We start from the raw sequence: 17,820 nt of genomic DNA, 5'->3' as shown, positions 1-17,820 counted from the left end.
CATTTTGTGAATGGCCGCCTAAGCGCCATTTTAGATAAACTCACATTTTAGTACATGTGGTGATAATACCATTAGCATCATGCGAAGGCATCTGTGACCATTATCATATGAAGCAAGTGGCCAGGTGACAACTGGCTTGGGTAGATAAGTTTCCTGCATAGTGTTTGTTCACTACTGGTGGTCTGGCTAGAATAAATAAGCAAGCTTCCTGCAATGACACAGGAAAGGTGGGAGGGCCTGCTGACAGGAGATGTAGAACTATCTGGCCCAGCATGCTAAAATGTTAGAGACAAGGCACTTATCCTCACACACACATTAAATATGTCTTTATATCAAACCCCGAATACTCACACATTTCATATTCACACATAAGGTTCCATAAGCATCAAAATGTATGATTCAAGTTGGTTAAGTTAGTTTAAATGCTAAGAAATAAAGGTTTTTGATAACTAAGGTATTATATATGATAAGCAAGGTGTGTTTGGTCTCGTTCTGATGCATACGCTTTTTACAGCATCCCGGTGTTATCGGTGGAGAGATCGCATCATGCAAACTCAAGTTATGGATCGCAGAACTTACAAGCAACAAAATGTTTAGCTGATGAAATGTTACAGGAGGCGTTACCAGAAAGACTCCGGCTGTTAGAGGCAGGGAAAGTCTATTTGAAACAACCTGTTAAATGTGCCGTAACATATGCTTCTCCTCTGGGAACCAATGATATCAGCAGGAAATTTCCCTTTTGTCTTGCTTTAGTCTGGGGGGAATAAATACATGTGCCCATATACTGGTTTAGGAGTCCATGCTGAAGGTTGTATGTACTAGGGGTCTCTAGTCTGAGGTCTATCTGTGGGTCCGGAGGCGCAGCGTAAGTATACTGTACTTGGGTCTGTATTATTTCCTTTTTACTCCTAAATTATGTATGTATAGATTGCGTGTAACTGACTGTACTTTTACCTGAATAATACTTGTGCGTTGGAACCACAGATTCCACTCCTGTCTTTATTTGCGGTCATACTGCGTACGCAATTAGCGTTGTGTTTAGAGGTTTATAGGAAGGTTTTCAGAAGGTATAGGCAGGGGTATATAGAGGTTCATTTCTAATATTGTTAGTTGGGGGCTCGTGAAGAAGTCACTTACCTGCTCACACGGTACATACGGTCATCGATATTTCAGCAAAGGGTGGAGTGGCCACATGCAGGGTTTGCCTGCAACCGCTTTGTGCTGAAAGATCGCTATCCGTCTCCGTGTGAATTAAGGAAGCTGACTAGAATCCAGGGACAAGAGAGGAAAAAGTTTGTTTTCCTCTGTTGATAGAACCTTGTGTTTAGAGGGGTGCCGCAGTATTGCGTACGCGGCTAGAACGCATTTTTGCGTACGCAGTTAAAAAGTCATTATACGGTTGTGTGGTAGTCGCATAATTGTGTATGCGGCCGTTCGCACAATAGCGTATACGCACTTCCGGTTCTGCTGCCACCTGTTTGAACAAAGCCATTGAGGTTTACATTTTTTTTTCTATTACCAATATCTGGGTTAAACGTGTATTTTTCTGCGCAGAGAAAAAGTGTGTAACAGTGAGTGTATTGTTGGTAGGGGTAATTTATTCCCTAAAGTTAAGGGTACCGTATGATCCTTAAGGGCTAGGTGCAAGGGTTAGCCTAGTCGCTCGGTAAGCAGCTTACCGTTCTAAACACAGTAGCAGGTTTACATGTTGTCTTTGTTGTATAGAGGTGCGTGAGAGTGGCCGACATATAAACTCTCATAGGTCTGGAAGTTACCTTACTAAAGCTTATCCGGGTGTGGAAGTGGCCTGCTTCAAATCTTATCCAAGTGTGGAAGTTGCCTTACTAAATCTTATCCAGGTGTGTGGGCGCCGCCGACTTAAATCGTCCACAGGTAAGTGAAAGTGTCTTGATTGTCTTTCACCGGTTTAAATTTTTATTGAAAAGCGTAGGAGTTGTTTCAGAATGGGAGCCACGCAAACAGTAGAGATGTTAAGTAATGATGTGCTGCTAATGGAGGCGCCGATCGGATCGGCCCGTCGTATCATGCATACCAAGTACGGTACTTATGCAATAAGGTATTGTGATATATGGTTTAATATGACGAGGAAGAGTGTTAGACCGTTTCCCAGAATTGGTAGTTTTGACAAAAAAGTGTTAGATAATGTCCAGGATCACATCAGTATGGTGCGATCCCGAGAGAAAAAGATTAAGGGCCTGATTCAGACCCACTCGCGAGCGGCTGTCCGCTCGCAAGTGGGTCGATGGTGTGCACTCTGCATGCGCACGATGGAGGGAGCTCCGTCGTGTGCATGCGCGAGACGCGACGAGCGAAGGTTGTGTCTGATCAAAGGGGGCGTGCTGTCGATGTTGATTGACAGCACGCCCCCTTTGGTGGGCGTGCCTGCCAGACGGAGGCGTTCCCAAGGGAACGCCTACCGTCAGAAGCCGGCCCCACTGACATCACTAGTGACGTCAGTGGGAGTGATTTTGGCTCTGATAGAGCCAAAATCACTCCTGGCCTTGCGGTTGAGAAACTCAACCGCAGGCTTCTGCTCGCACTAGCGATGGTCGCGATGGTCAAGACCATCGCGACCATCATCCTGCACGCTCGTATAGGCTGTGGGTGGTGACCCACAGCTATACGAGCGTCCAGGAGGACGCTCCATATTTTTGGAGGTGGGCCCTGATTCAGAGCGAGCGCTCTGGTCAGAGCGTCCGGCTCTGAATCAGGGCCTAAGTATTTTGAATGTTTAAAACTATAGCAGCATGAAGGGGATGCTTGGCTTAAAAATGTGCAAACGACGCAAACTAGCGTTGCGAACGCATTGCCAGAAAATACATCCACGACGCTGAATCGCAATACGGGCGAGCCGCAAATTGTCGCGCATGTGCGGCAAGGTAGCGTCGTGGCGAGTAGTGCCAGCAGTTCACGATCACCTCCCCCACCTTATGTGGATGGAGGTGCAAGTACAGTTACCAAAAATACCAACAAAAATTTTACAAGTAATTTGTACCCCCTCTTAAGTAACCATAAAGAAAATGTTTATGACGTAGATGATGAGCCTATTGTAATGTCTGCCATTTCCCATGCTATGCAAATGATAGATGCTGCATCACCACAATCACGGGTGGTGCCGCCATCTCTATCGGTAACAGCAAGGGAAGTGTTAATACACTCTGCACCCATTGAGGAAGTTGTTAATACCATACGTAGCAGCAGCAGATTAAATCCCCAGCCAGGTAATCAGGTCAGAGGTAGCAACGCTGCCGGTCTGCATCCCATTCGGACAATAACTGTTCCGAATGGAAATGCGTATGCAAACGGTGTAGTGCCCACTAGGGAAGTAGTAATGCATTGTCCATGGACAAGAGCGGAACTAAATTCCATCATTAATAATTTCCCTGATCCAAAAAAAGAATTAACCAAATCTCAAAGATTTTTGAGAAATTTGGGTAGTTCTCATGAGCCCACTAATAAAGATTGGCGTGTAGTGTTAAGGGCCTGTCTACCACGCAATACCGACGTGACAAAATTTATCACGGATTGTGTATTGGATGGCGACGTTCCCTTAACAGACCAAGTAAACCAAGGTAACATTTCCCGCATTGTGACTCAATTGGGTATATATTTTCCGGTAGTAGTTAACTGGAACAAAATCTTCACAATCAAACAAAAGGAGAGTGAAACTGCAGAAGACTTTGCGATCGGGCTCTGCAGGCTATCACCCAGTACACTGGGATAGAAGATATTAAAGATAGCATTCACCACAGGGGAATGATAGTCACGATATTAATGGACGGTTTAAAAGAGAATTTAAAAACTCGGGTTCAGACCTCACAGCCTGGCTGGAGGGGACTTACAATAGATAACCTCATAGAGTCTGCCATAGAACATGACAAAAACATCTCAAAAAAGAGGGAGACCCAGAGCGAAAAATTAATGGCTGTCAGTATACAAGCTCTGGAGGGAATGACGGTAACACCACAGCCAACAGACACGCTTGCACTTGCACACACACTCATGTCAGAACAAGTTGCTCTCACTAACCCCACTCAACAACAAACACAACTCTATCCAACTAACCCAATGCAACCACAGGTCCCAGGATATCCACCTACTTCTTATCCCCCACAATACCCTTACCCTCCCTATCCTTACCCATATCCACCACCTTTACCCTCTGCTCAAACTCCACAACAACACATGCTTTCACCTGAATCACGGACATGTTTTAATTGCAAACAAACAGGACACTTAAGTAGAAACTGCACAGTAAAAAGAGTATGGACCCCACACCAAGCCAAACCTGGATATCCCCATAAGGGATATGCAGAGAGATCAGCAAATATTCAGCAAGCACCAGCTCCAATTGTAGCCGTAAATGCTTTATTGGAGAATGGTAGCCAACGATAGGGGTCAGGTCATACCTGTAGTCTACAGATAGTCAGGTTAACGGGAAGTACTAGGGAAGAACCGGTCTTGATGGTTGATGTAGCTGGTACTGAATATCCTTTTCTTGTAGACACAGGGGTGACCAAGTCAGTGATGAAATCTCCTGTTAATTTACAGGTGACCAACGAGACAATACCAACAATGGGTGTGACAGGTAGAGTGGAACGTTATCTTTTAACAAAGTCTGCAGAGGTTAGTATTGGGCCGTTGCATACCAGACATTCTTTTCTCCTGGCTGCCGCGGCTCCTACTAACCTGCTGGGCAGAGACTTGTTATGTAAAATGGGATGTGTCATATATTGCACCCCTGATGGTGTATATTTAGATATCCCAGAGAGAATGGTATACGAGGTGCGGGATATGTTAGACACTCCTCAAAGGATAATGTATCACTCTACCGTTTTAAAAGAAAATCCATCACAAGTAGATGAAATGTTGTCCCAAATTCCAGATTCCCTTTGGACAAAAGATGGACAGGACACTGGATTAATGGCAAACGTAAGCCCGGTAATGGTAAACTTAAAAAGCGGTAGACAAGCTCCAAAAATTCCCCAGTACCCACTAAAACAGGAAGTAGAACTAGGGGTGTTTCCAATAATCGAGCGATTATTGCAACAGGGAATTTTAGTTCGTACAGCTAGTGTAGCCAACAGTCCCATCTTTCCAGTAAAGAAGAGTGGTGGGAGGGGTTATAGGCTGGTGCAAGACCTTAGAGGTGTTAATAAGGTAGTAGAGAGCCAATTCCCTGTAGTGCCGAATCCAGCTGTCATCCTGATGCAGATCCCACCAAATGCAACCCATTTCACTGTCATTGACCTCTGTTCTGCTTTCTTCTCTGTGCCTCTCCACCCTGACTGTCAGTACCTATTTGCATTCACAAACAGTGGTGTGCAATATACATGGACACGATTGCCCCAAGGTTTCATAGACAGCCCCAGTATTTTCTCCCAGGCATTGCATGACTGTTTACAAGCTTTTCAACCTGCCAATGGATCAGTTCTAATTCAATATGTGGACGATTTATTGCTATGTTCTGACTCTTTTATGTCATGTGTGAATGATACTAAACTTTTGTTACTTCATATCTCGCATACAGGACACAAAGTGGCTAAGGACAAGTTACAGCCGTGCCAGCCCAGAGTAAAATATTTGGGACACTGCCTAACCCAGGGGTTACGACATCTCACAAATGATAGAATCCAGGTCATACAAAACATGACACTGCCGCAGAATCAACAGCAAATTCGTACCTTCTTGGGAATGTGTGGATATTGCCGAACGTGGATCCCAGGTTTTTCTATTTTGGCCTTGCCTTTACAGGAACTAGTCTCTTCCTCAAAGCCCAATCGCGTCACACACACTGAGGAATCAGAACAGGCTTTTCTTAATCTTAAGGATAGTCTGACAAAAGCTCCTGCATTGGGAATACCCGATTATGAAAAACCTTTTGATTTATATTGTACGGAAGCCGATGGTTGTGCTGCAGGTGTCCTTACACAAAAACATGGTGATGCCAGTAGGCCCGTAGCATACTACAGTGCCCAATTGGACACGGTAGCAAGATCACTCCCCACCTGTTTGAGAAGTGTAGCAGCTACCGCTTTATTGGTGAGTAAAAGTGAGGACGTAGTATTGGGCCATGATATGATTGTCTACACTCCCCACGCTGTATCTGCTCTGTTGAACTCAGCTCAAACCAGACACATCTCCTCGGCTAGGTTCACCAAATGGGAACTAGCCCTAATCGCTCCTGCAAATATTACTGTTAAACGTTGCAGTACGCTGAATCCAGCAACATACCTACCATATGTACAACATGATGTACAAAGAGTGGAAGGAGAGGAGTTGCTGGCGGGAGGTGAGTTCAGCAGACATGATGACACTCACGATTGTATGACATATCTGAATCAGACCTTTACTGCTAGACCTGACATACATGACACACCTTTAGAGAATGTGGATGTGACTTTCTATACGGATGGGAGTTGTCATAGACAAACAGACACAGGTGAATTATGTACAGGTTATGCTGTTGTAAATGACACAGACATCATGGAAGCTAAACCTCTCGGTCCTCCTCACTCAGCCCAGGTGGCAGAGTTAGTAGCACTGACTAGAGCATGTGAACTGGCAGCAGGCAAATCTGCTAACATTTACACTGACTCGAGGTACGCGTTCAGGGTGGTGCACGATTTTGGGGCTCTATGGCGTCTGAGAAATTTTATGACAGCAGCAGGCACACCAGTTGCACACTCCCGACACATAAAACATCTCTTAGAAGCAATCCAACTGCCCAAGGCAGTGGCAGTAATTAAATGCAAAGCCCACACATGTGAGGATGACCCGGTGTCACTGGGCAACAACAGAGCTGATGAAGCTGCAAAATGGGCAGCAGGGTTAAAACTGTCTTCCCTGATTGAAACAATTATGTCATTCCAAACCATTGATATGCTGAAATTAATTGAGATGCAAAATTTGTGTTCAATTCAGGAAAAATCCATATGGAAGTCCAAGGGGTGTGGGCAAGAGTCCTCTGGGCTCTGGAGGGACGGACATGGTAAGCCAGTAGCCCCCAAGGCATATTACCCCAGCCTGGCTGAGGCAGCACACGGTCTGACTCACCTGGGCAAACAGGGTATGTGCAAGTTGGTGAGGGCATACTGGTGCGCACCAGGTTTTTCTTCACAAGCAGAGAAGATAGCAATGTCCTGTCTGACCTGCTTGAGAAAGAACATAGGGAAAGCGATCCCTACCGAACCGTCCCACATTCCTCCGACTGATGGACCTTTCCAGGTGATACAAATTGATTTCATCCAATTATCACCCTGCAGGAACCTTAAGTATGTACTAGTGTGCACAGACGTATTTTCTAACTGGGTTGAGGCCTACCCAGCGGCCACTAATACTGCTGCGTTTACTGCCAAGAAAATAGTTCAGGAATTTGTATGCAGGTACGGTATCCCTAGAATCATTGAGAGTGATAGGGGTACCCATTTCACAGGTGATGTTTTTCTAAATATGTGTAAGCTGATGGGTATTAATAGCCGACTTCACACCCCCTACCAACCGCAAGCCAGTGCCAAGGTAGAGAGGATGAACGGGACTATTAAAAATAAGCTAAGTAAAATCATGGCAGAGACTGGACTAGGATGGCCAGAAGCGTTACCTTTGGTCCTACATAGCATAAGGACCACCCCTAGGTTTCCTCTGAATCTGTCCCCATTTGAAATACTATTCAGCAGACAACCTCATTTGATTATAAGTCCCCAGGAAGACTTGAAGGGTAACAACGAGGTAACTGTAAAGTATCTTATATCAATGAGTAGGCAGTTAAAGCAACAGCAGCAGAAATTGAAATTGTTGTCTAATGATATGCCTGAAACTAACTGTCATGATGTTGAACCAGGAGAATATGTAATGATCAGAAATTTCTTGCGTTCAGGTTGTTTGACTGATCGGTGGGAAGATCCATACCAGGTGCTGCTGACGAGTACTACATCTTTGAAGGTGGCCGAGAGAGATACCTGGGTCCATTCCACCCACTGCAAAAATGTCAATCAACCGGTGGAGAAACAAGGCGGAGACAAGGCTGATAGTGTGGACCTGTACTTGTTCCGGGAGGATTGAAAAGGTCGTAGTGAGATACCTGAACCGAAAGAAATTTTGCAGGACTTGTTGTTAAAATGGACAGGCCTGCTGTGTTCATTTTCATATTCTCTTTTAGAGTGTTCACCATCCTGGCCAGTTCGGGAATATCCAGTGTCTATGATGGGGGACCGATTGAGGAAACAGGAGCTGATGGCAGTGCTGATGGAGTGGAGAAAGGAGGAGTGCAATGCCAATCAGGGGAGTGTCTGACCAATCTTAGTACTGTTATTGTTAAGAGAGCTGTTATTCCGGATACTCGGGGAAGGTGTGGAGGTTTATCGTCTGAAGATTCCTGTATTTGTGAGCTTTGTGGGTCCCTAGTTGATGAGAACTGTATCCAACGGTATAATCCTTTAGAGGATTATAACAGCATGGTAGGCAAAGTGTTAAATCAAACTGATTGCTGGGTGTGTTCACATGTGCCACAGGGACAGCATAATGTAGGGTTGGTGCCATTTCCTCTGAATACCACGGAAATTTTAGATTTACAAAAAGGGAAAACTTTGGATGGAAAATTCCTCTCATCCAAACCACCTCATTTCAAACTCTATCAATTCCAAGTAGATAGATCACTTTTGTGTTTAAACATAACCAACCCCAATAAACCCGGAGGTTGGGAAGTGACGGGGAATAACCAGACGATGACCTTCTCACAAAGAGCTGATAATAAGTCCATAAACTATGATCTGTTACACTCAATTAAATCAAGTGGGAAACATTTTAGGTACCGGTATACATTGAGTTCCACCAAAGAAATGATTGGTAAAGTACCAGATGGTTATTGTGCTAAAATAATACAACCCGAAACTTGCATATACCAAATGGAAGAGCCTGAGATAGGATTGTTTGCAAGAGAAATGTGCTTAATGATAATGATGCATACTATTCCTTATGTTCTCCCTGATAATGTATATTTTATATGTGGAAGAAAAGCGTATAAATGGCTCTCCCCGAGTTCCGAAGGTTTGTGTTATCTGGGAAGAGTAGTCCCAGAAGTTATGACCCTCACACATGTTGAAATGTTGGGAATACATAAAAACACACCGTCACCATATCTTCACACGCAATATGAACACAGAGGCAAGAGAAATATGATACCTGGAGATATGCATAAAGCCGCTCAGTTAATCAGTGAGACAACTGGCTTCCAAGTTTTAGTCGCCCTGGATCCCACCAGAATTGCTAGGGGTACATTAAATTTTAGATATATCCAGGAACTTGCTAAATTAATAGATAATATCACCGAGATGTACGGTGACACATTCAGGTACACGGAGAAAGAATTGCAAGCGTACAAGAAACAACTAGTGCAACACAGGCTAGTGTTGAATTATTTAACCGCTGTTACTGGAGGGTATTGCGTAACGTTAGCCACCCAATTTGGAGTAAAATGTTGCACTTATGTCACCAATGATACCAGCGACCCTAAGGAGGTGATAGACCAGAAGATGGATGAGATTCTGCAGCTAAAGTGGGAATTTCGTAAGAACCATAACGCATCAGTGGCTGAAGCAGGGGAAAAGATAGAAGGATGGGTGTCATGGCTGAACCCAGTTAAATGGTTCTCGGATCTAGGGGAATGGGTCCAGGAAGTGATCGCCAGCATAGGCAAATTCTTGATCCTTATACTGATTGTCATCATAATAATTGGCATATGTGTCCGGTGTGTTCCTGTTGTGTTGAAGTGTGGAAAATGTAAAAATAGAGTAAAACGAAAGAATGAAATTATGATGGTGGTCAGAAATGATAATATGTATACCGAGGTAGATACAGAACTGCATTACAACCCTGAGCTAGGAAGTACCATCATTTAAATGTATAATATTTAGACATGCATAGAATATATTATTGAAATGTTATTTATAGAACACCTCAGATAATGTAAAGTCTCAAATTCCCCTTCAAGACTGCTGTTATAAGACTGGTGCATTCCCACACCTGTCACATGATCTCCCAAGATCCGCGGTGTGCGTATAATAGTAGTTTTATGTCCCCACCCAGAGACACATTATTGATGGATTAAGGAACACCTTGTGCCATCCCAGAATAACACTAAATAATATGTAAATGTAAGCCTAAAATAAATTTATATAACAGATTGTGATAGCATGTTGTTTGCTATCAAAGGGTGGACTGTCGAAGCTGAATAATTGAGTAAGACAAGTTCAGTTTAAAATTCAATTGCAGCGACGCCATCTTGCGACTGGCCGCAAGACTCCATTTTAGAAATGCGATCGCAAGACGCCATTTTGCGAATGGCCGCCTAAGCGCCATTTTAGATAAACTCACATTTTAGTACATGTGGCGATAATACCATTAGCATCATGCGAAGGCATCTGTGACCATTATCATATGAAGCAAGTGGCCAGGTGACAACTGGCTTGGGTAGATAAGTTTCCTGCATAGTGTTTGTTCACTACGGGTGGTCTGGCTAGAATAAATAAGCAAGCTTCCTGCAATGACACAGGAAAGGTGGGAGGGCCTGCTGACAGGAGATGTAGAACTATCTGGCCCAGCATGCTAAAATGTTAGAGACAAGGCACTTATCCTCACACACACATTAAATATGTCTTTATATCAAACCCCGAATATTCACACATTTCATATTCACACATAAGCTTCCATAAGCATCAAAATGTATGATTCAAGTTGGTTAAGTTAGTTTAAATGCTAAGAAATAAAGGTTTTTGATAACTAAGGTATTATACATGATAAGCAAGGTGTGTTTGGTCTCGTTCTGATGCATACGCTTTTTACAGCATCCCGGTGTTATCGGTGGAGAGATCGCATCATGCAAACTCAAGTTACGGATCGCAGAACTTACAAGCAACAAAATGTTTAGCTGATGAAATGTTACAGGAGGCGTTACCAGAAAGAAACCGGCTGTTAGAGGCAGGGAAAGTCTATTTGAAACAACCTGTTAAATGTGCCGTAACATATGCTTCTCCTCTGGGAACCAATAATATCAGCAGGAAATTTCCCTTTTGTCCTGCTTTAGTCTGGGGGGAATAAATGCATGTGCCCATATACTGGTTTAGGAGTCCATGCTGAAGGTTGTATGTACTAGGGGTCTCTAGTCTGAGGTCTATCTGTGGGTCCGGAGGCGCAGCGTAAGTATACTGTACTTGGGTCTGTATTATTTCCTTTTTACGCCTAAATTATGTATGTATAGATTGCGTGTAACTGACTGTACTTTTACCTGAATAATACTTGTGCGTTGGAACCACAGATTCCACTCCTGTCTTTATTTGCGGTCATACTGCGTACGCAATTAGCGTTGTGTTTAGAGGTTTATAGGAAGGTTTTCAGAAGGTATAGGCAGGGGTATATAGAGGTTCATTTCTAATATTGTTAAGGGTATATCTTCATATCGGAACAGGGCCAGATTAACAATGGGGCAGATTGGATCACAGCCCCAAACCTCCATAAACAAATGGGCCCATCATCTTGAGAGTGTGATAATGACCAGTTATCCATCTGGCCATAAATCATAAGTATTTCTACTTTTAGATAGTTAGGGAGACATTGGGGCTGATAGTGTAGGGGGCGTACATGCCCACATGGCATTAGCCATGCCTACACAGCACTGGTCAAAGCCCTTTCCCTTCTCCCATTTTCAGCAGAGCATGTAGAAAACAATCTACTGTTGCATTGTCCACCACTGAAAGCTGAATACATGGCTCTTACAGAGAGTGCAAAAGAGGCTATATGGATCAAGAAAATCTGGCAGCGAATTTAACCTTCTTGACACATATGGTGATTAGCATTGCATATGATATGATCGTGGTGCAATTGACCTTTTCCCCAAAATGCAAAACACCATGGAAAATCTGGCAAATCTTGTTATAAAGCATCACTTCACCATACATTTGGTTACTGAGGGCCAAATTGATGTGGAGTATATCAAAGTCGTGTATATCGCAAAACAAAGAAGAATCTTGCGGATGTATTAAACAAAAGACTTCTATATCCAAAGTTAAGACTTGTGCGTCAGTTCGGACCGGAATACAAAGAGAAGTTAATAATGTTTTATTTTAGGAAGCAGATAAGTAAAGGCTTAATCCTAGAAAATCAGAAATGTAAGCATTTGTTAATGTGTTTTAAATGTTTATATTGATGTATTTTTTTTACTTAAAATATTTTATTAACTTTTAAAAAAATACAACCATCAGTGGCTAAAATACAATGATGATAGGCAATAAAAGGTTATAAAAAAAAAAACAGAGGCAGAAGTACTATAACATATCAACCACAGTACTTCATAAGAGAACATTAAAAGGGGAGAAGAAAAGGGAAGTGGAGAAAAAGGGGGATAATCCAGAGACAGTATTACTACGAATACACCTAATAAAAAACAAGAAAATAAACATGTAAAATACAATCCGGGGGAAGAAAAGATAAAATCAACCAAATGGGAGCCAAGAATACATCTCCAACCTCATATCATTATAAAGACACAGTTCAGTCGGTTGAACACTATAGTGGTTTACATGTCTTGAAATACTCAAACCACAACTTCCATTTAACCAGGGGAGAAGAGGCGGAAGTGGAATACTTAAATCCAAGGGTTTCCATATCATGACTCTTTTGAATATATGTTATAATCTTGAGAGAGTCGGGGGATTTTCGATTTCTCTAGTATTGGGCAAAGTGACACGTCACATACCTGCAGTGTGACTGGAATGATGCTGGATAATGGTGGAGTAAAGCTATCAAAAGTCGTAATGGGAGCTTAATCCCTATAACTTGAGAAATAAGGTTAAAGACAGAGCGTCTAAATTTTTGGGCAAGACCAAAAGATATGAAGCAAGTTACCAACCTCTCCACAATCCCTTCAACAGAGCCACTAGGTGCTTGGCCAAAATCTATACATATGCTCAGGTGTAAGGTTTATTGTTTGAATTATCTTAACAAGCATTTCTGAAAGATGAATGCATTTAGACATTTTCAATACTTTCCTATTCACTCCCACACCTCATCAAAATGTTTATACTGATGTCTTAAGTCTACAGACAAGGAGGCATGATAAAGTTATGTTTGTTTGAATGTGACGTTTGCAGCCTTCTCTGTGTACTGAGCATGTGCCCCAGTTTCTGTATCAGTATAAGGTGAAACTTCATCTTGAGCAGTTTAAATCCTGTCTTCTTTATCCTGCTGCAGTCAGTGCCTTTGCTATACCATTGGATAACATAAAAGGATACTGGATAATACGCTCACAGAACAAAGCAACAGCTCACACATTCCTGTAATATGACGCTCTCTGACTTATCATATAATACATGCTATTGTGGCCGGTGTTTCAGTGGTTCATGTGGCAGAAACTGAAACTCCTGTTAAATACTTTAATGCAGTAACACAGTCCTTACTCCGGATGTACCTGTCTGAATTGCAGGAACCTAACCTTCATGAATAATTCAGTCACTGACCCAGGTAATACAATATGGTCTAATCCTTGTGGATGTGCCCAAGGCTGTCCAAAGAGAAGAACAGGGGGCACATGATAGGGGGCTTCCGATCTCTAGGAACCTATTGCTAATATTGCAATCATTTATATTATGAAGAAACATTATTAAAGGGGTGCTACATTCTAACCCACCAGTTTTGTGTTTTGCCACCGCAAAGCATAAAAAAAACTATTAGTTGCACATTGAGATATAAGGACCTATTCATTATTGGGGGCCTATTGATCCCTGATAATTAAGGGCCTGATTCAGACCCACTCGCGAGCGGCTGTCCGCTCGCAAGTGGGTCGATGTTATGCACTGAGCATGCGCACGACGGAGGGAGCTCCGTCGTGCGCATGCACCAGACGCGACGAGCGAAAGAAAGTCCTTCGCTCGTTGTGTCCAATCAAAGGGGGCGTGCTGTCAATGTTGATTGACAGCACGCCCCCTTTGGTGGGCGTGCCGGGGGCGTGCCTCCCTGACGGGGGCGTTCCCACGGGAACGCCTCCCGTCAGAAGCCGGCCCACTGACATCACTAGGGATGTCAGTGGGAGTGATTTTGGCTCTGATAGAGCCAAAATCACTCCGGAGCTTGCAGTTGAAAACCTCAACCGCAGGCTCCGGCTCGCAAATTCGATGGTCGCGATGGTCTTGACCATCGCGGCCATCACAAAGCACGCTCGTATAGCCTGTGGGTGGTGACCCACAGCTATACGAGCGTCCAGGAGGACGCTCCATGAAAATGGAGCCCGGCCCTCATTCAGAGCGTGCGCTCTGCTCAGAGCGTACGGCTCTGAATGAGGGCCTAAGTATCCAATTCACTGCGAGTTGCAGCAGAAGGTACATAACTACTGGAGCAATTCAGCATCTGAAAAGCAGCTTACATCATGACCAAAGATCGTCAGGGGACCCATAATTCCTATGGGGAGACCTGGGTGTCCCAAACAGCTAATGTGCCACAATGCAGTCTCTGAATTAGCTCAGTTCTTGCACTAGAAATGTATTCCTACAGAATAGTGAAACACCAGCTATGTCCATATTAACTCTCTGCGATAGGCCTGGTGCAATCTCTTGTAGCCGCTACTTTAATCTATACTAAGAATGGTCCCATTCACAGGCTGTGGCCCGCCATCATTTTCTGATACTCAGCGCCCCTGACTCCTGTTCTGTGTACACTGATAAGCTTGCAGTAGCTAGCCTGCTTCCTAGCACAGATGATTTCTTGCTTTGCACCTGCCCATGCTGCTGGTCCCGGCAATGGTGGCTTCACATAGCCTTTATAACCTGACCTTGCATCACATCCTGTCCCTCAGGCTGCAGAGAGATACAGGGGCAGATGTATCATACCTTTGAGAGAGATAAAATAGAGAAGTTTCCCAAAGCAACCAATCAAATTCATCGGGGTATATTCAATTGGCTGCGAGAAAAGCCAAAAACCCGCACCTGCGAGGTATTTCCTGCAGGTGCGGGTTTTTTGCTATTCTATTAGGTGCGTGTTTTTTATAAAAACACGCGGCGGGAGTTTTTTTTTGCGCACCTCCTGAGCAAGCGTGATTTTTCCAGAAATCAATGTTCTTAGGAAAAATCACGTGTACTTGCTCTAACAACACCCCCCTCCCCAAAGGATTAATTAAGCAATTGGAAGTATCCAATTAGCTTATTTAGTCCTTAATTACTCACCTTCCGAAGCGCTGTCTTCTCATCTTCTTCTGCATCCAGCGTCGGGAGCCGGCTCTTCTGCAGCAGCGGTGAGTATGTCAGTGTGTGTGCTGTATGTAAGTGTGTATGAGTGACTGTGTGCTGTGTGTATGAGTGCATGAGTGTGTGTGTGACACCCAGTGCGGTGTGTGTGGCCCCCCCGGAATGGGCGCTGGGAGAACTACATCTCCCTGCAGCCCTTGCTCCTCCCATCAGCCCCCGGGACTCCCAGCAGCCCCCTCTCCAGTAAGAAGAGAGAGGGGAGGCCGCCGGGATCCGTGGAGACCCGGACAGGTAAGTGACTTTTTTTTTTTTTTTAATTTACGCGGCGTGTGGTTTTCAGTGATGAAAACCCCGCACCCACTGTTTTTTTAATTGAATCCCGTGGGTATCGGGAGCACGCATACCCGCGGGATTTCGAAATTGGCCGCGAGGGGCGCAAGGTTTTTTCCTCGAAAAACCTTGCGGACAATTGAATATACCCCATAGACTGTGATAGATAAATGGCAGGGGCTGATTGGTTGCTTTGACCAACTTCTCCATTTTATCTTGCTTCAAGGCTTGATACACCTCTCGGACACAGGAGTCTTAGGGGGTAATACACTTCCATGGAATGTTGTGTTACGGCATATTTTTTCACAGATTTCCGCCATGATGTTACCATTGCACCATTCAATTTCCTGGTCTAAATGCAATGTTATCAACGCTGTGTCTAACTCACGCCTAGACTATTCAGCCCATTAAAAGCATAGGTGGCCCTGTGTGTTTTTGTGTTGTTATGGCTAACATTACACTTTTTCCTGCACACCCCAAGTTTTCCTGCTTAGTTTATAAAACTGCAGGATTTAGAAGCAAATGAACACATGTAATGTAAATAAAATATATGATCATTAAGCCTAGGGAAAAAAACTAGTTTGACAACTAATCTCTCCCCATAGAGAAATGTTGAATGGCTCATTGCATTTACATAAGTACATGATTACAGTAGTTGAAAAAAACATCCATTTGAAGAGATCTGCAGAAAAGAGTCCTGTTGATCATCTTTCTAAAAGAATCTCTTCAGCTACCAGCAAAAACAATCTGGATCCATGTAGTATAGCAGTATAACTTTGATATTATAGACCTCTTTTGCATTTTACTTTTTGAAATATTTAAATAAAATTATTTTTAGTATAAGTTTGCTTTCCATTTAAAGTGAGACCGTTCTTGACACTGTTTGGATGTATATTTATGCAGCTTCCATAGGACAGACCAGGCTGTCTTTCTTCAGAGCTTTATAAACATGTGGTTGTGCTAGCTGGTCTGATGTCAGTGAGCTGAATGTTGTTGAGAATGCTGGTGAGAGCGTGGGACAGAGGGCCTCATTCAGACCTGGTCGCAAGGCTGCCTTCGCACGCAGGCTGCCGATGTTTGCAATCTGTGCATGTGTACAAGAAAGCAGTGCGCATACGTGAACCAGTCTATGCGATTGGGAAGCATTCGCACCCTGTACACAGACTCTACGCAAGCATGAGTGACAGGATGTCCCATTTGTGGGTGGTGACAGGGGGTGGTCGATGGTAACGGAGGTGTGGTGGTGTGAACGCAGGCGTGTCTGTGCATAGGGACGCCATTTCAGGGGTGTGCATAATTAAGACGCATCGTCAGCATACACGTCACATGGCTGAATTACACACAGCAGCACTCGCAGTGCTTGTGGTAGGGTATGGTCAGCGTATGGGTCCGATGTCAGACAATGTTACCGATTGTTTCATACACTTCCTGGAGATGACGTATGTTACTAAGATGAAAGTGGGCGTTTTGTGATAGGCTGGTGGGCGTCTAATTTCTAACCGCGATCGCACGGCAAAACATAGTGGGCGTGCTAATGTCTTGCTAGCGATCCCGGGATTTGCATACTTTGGATGCGGACAGCTGCGTGCGAATGCAGCCTTGCAAATGGGTCTGAATCAGGCCCAGAGTGCAACCAGTGTCTAGGAAATGGCTGCATGTTTTTCAGTTTGACCATATAACTATCCTAGTTGTCAAATGTTCCATTTTTCCCAGGGGAAATGCATCTGATCACAATGGATGGTAGGACTGAGCACTTCTCATTATTAGAATCGCATCACTGCTCCCCAAAAACTTGTGAATCCCCAGTAGTTCCATAAGAGTAGGCAAGTATGAACTATCCCTGGGCCACACCTGTATCGCACAAGGAATTTGCCTAATGAGAGGATCAGGTGAGAAGTATTGGCAGACACTACCAAGGTAGGTGGCAGCAGTGTGTGATGGAGGTTAGTTCACATGGCAGATAACCTTAACCAGGTGATGGTTTGTTTGTTGGAAGGCGTGCTCCCCTGTGCTACCTTCTATCCATACCCTGCAAGGTAAGCTGACTTAGCGATTACTAGGACCTGTCAGCACTCAGCCGCAGGCCCAACCTCTGACATGAGATACTGTGTATGCTCGCCATCTCCATCCATCTTTCTTCCCTGCTGTTCAATGAGAACGGATGGACCTAGGTGACTCACTGGCCGCAGAGCCACACGGAGCCCATACTGGACATTGCAGATACACAGTATCACCACCGCTA

The sequence above is a fragment of the Taudactylus pleione genome, unplaced genomic scaffold (assembly GCF_031769625.1).
Source record: "Taudactylus pleione unplaced genomic scaffold, aTauple2 ptg000041l, whole genome shotgun sequence".
Lineage (NCBI taxonomy): Eukaryota > Metazoa > Chordata > Amphibia > Anura > Myobatrachidae > Taudactylus > Taudactylus pleione.
The sequence above is the reverse complement of the archived record's forward strand: the minus strand, read 5'-3'. Positions refer to the sequence as shown.